The sequence below is a fragment of the Oryx dammah genome, unplaced genomic scaffold (assembly GCF_014754425.2).
Source record: "Oryx dammah isolate SB20612 unplaced genomic scaffold, SCBI_Odam_1.1 HiC_scaffold_29, whole genome shotgun sequence".
Classification (NCBI taxonomy): Eukaryota; Metazoa; Chordata; class Mammalia; order Artiodactyla; family Bovidae; genus Oryx; species Oryx dammah.
This window is the reverse complement of record NW_024070213.1, coordinates 79,892,487-79,894,590: the sequence shown is the minus strand read 5'-3', so window position 1 is coordinate 79,894,590 and position 2,104 is coordinate 79,892,487. Positions and strand designations below refer to the sequence as shown.

The following is a 2,104-nucleotide window of genomic DNA, read 5'->3' as shown; positions in this document are numbered from 1 at the left end:
CTATTATTCAGATCAGAATCTTACCATATGCTGTGATTCGTCCTTTTCTCTCAGTTTCCCAAATCCAACCAGTTATCAAGTCTTCTACTAACAGCAACTATCTTGTGACTTCTGTTTTATATCAGTACTGACTCTCTGCTCAGATGTTTTCTGTGGCCCCTCCATGGGTATCTGGGACTTTCTGGTTCCAGTTCACAGCACACAGAAATCAAAAGTAGCTCAGAAATTGTCAACTCTGGCTTTCCTTCTACCTAAACAGGCTACAAAGATGGAAGTTCTTGGCTGCCAATTGTTAGAGCTTGAAGTTGAAGCCACTGGCTGGTGAACTCACAAGTGTAGATAGGGTACTATGTGAGGGGCAGGCTTTTCACTAACACCACAAGGGTCTCTGGCCCAAGTGGAGTTTGATAGTAGCATTTGCTATAAAAGAAAAGAGAAGAAAATATGGAGTTACTTTGTTGAGCACCACCTACCCTCTTAGACTCCACAAAATCAATCATGCATTCACGGGAGAGAAGTCCACCCAAGTGTCCCCTCCCTTGGCCCTCCTACTTCCCTGTATTTTCCTCTTCTCAAACCTCTGGAACTGCAGAGATCAAGCCCCCTCCCCACTTTTCTTCCTGGGTGTATAAGGCATCCCTTGTGTAAAACTCTAATTCAGCTATGCCTGCCTCTTGATTTGTTAATGTGAAAATTCAACAAATATTTTACCTCCCCAGCACCAAATCATTCTCTATAAATAAAGTCTTACTACAAAATGTTATTTTAGATATCAGATTTTGGAGTAATACTTGCTTTTGCTTTCATTCCTGCTATAAGTACCTGTCCCTACCCATATACACTGGCTCATGCGTGCACACACACACACACAGAAAATGCATAATATGAAATGTCCAAAGAGGCCATCAGATGCTAAAAAATACATAAAGGACAGGCACATTTGTATTTGTTTTTTTGAATTGTAGTTGCTGCTACTTGATCCTTTCTCTCTAGTCTCTAACTCTAAACCTATCACCCTGGATGCCATGTCTCTTAAATGACTCCCTGGTTACTTTCCCTGCAGCTCAGTCCCAGATATGGCAGTTATCTGCTCAAAACACTTTTACTGCCTCCCTCCCTGCAAAATAAATTCAGAACTCTTAGCAATGTGTGGAAGATGGTTTGCAAAAAATGGTCACAACTTTTCCCATCCCTGTATGTATACTCTGTGCCATATGACTTTGCTACTCCTGCCAACAAGAGATGGAATCTATTTTTCCACCCTTGGAATCTGGCTTTGGTCATATGACTTGCTTTGGTCAATGGAGCATTAGAAAAATGTGACATATCTGAAACTTACAAAGTGTTTGCATATTGGGACTTGCCTTCTCTTGCTACCTTTGGTCTCCTGAGTCAATCCATGTGAAGAAGCCCATGCTTCCATCCTGGAGAATGAGGCCTACTAGAGAGTGGAGCAGAGCCATGGGCTCTAGAACCAAGGTCAGCAAACTCCAGTCACAGACCAAATTCAACCTGCTCTGTGTTTTGGTACAGACTGAGCTAAGAATGTTTTTCTAGAAAAACATCAACAATTGATTTGATGATAAGGAGCCCTACCTTTGAACCTAATTATGATATTACCACTTCTCCCCAAAAAGTTCAAGTCTCCTTATTAGAAGACCTGTATCACAAAAGAAATTACTCAATTTTTATTTTTCTTTTAATTCTGTCCATTAAAAAAATCTATGGAGATAGTTTCATCTCTTGTTATATATGTTCGTATGTAATATATCAATGTTTTCTTTTGACCTGCAACATCTGACCTTTTTACTACCTGATCCCATATAGAAGAATTTTGCTGACCCTGCTCTGGAATACCCAGCCTACCAACTACCAGTCCTTTATGAAAGCCATTCTAGAACCCCACCCAGCCACACTGCTGATGTGCTGCAGGAATCAGCTGACTCTGCCCAAACCAGCAAACCTACAGAGCCATGAGAAGAAACAGATTCTTGCTACTTGAGACACTAAACTTAGGGGTGGATTGTTATACAGCAAAACCTAACTAATTCATAACATATGCAGAGGATGAAATGGTTAGATAGAATCACCGACTCAATGGACA

At 40.8% G+C, this 2,104-nt stretch overlaps 1 non-coding gene across 1 annotated transcript; it reads left to right on the top strand.

The window, feature by feature from the left end:
• Positions 1 to 281: 281 nt before the first annotated feature.
• LOC120858959 lies at positions 282 to 428 on the top strand. Its single transcript, XR_005719985.1, has one exon. It is a non-coding gene; the product is annotated as a small nucleolar RNA SNORA62/SNORA6 family (small nucleolar RNA).
• The last annotated feature ends 1,676 nt before the right edge of the window (positions 429 to 2,104 follow it).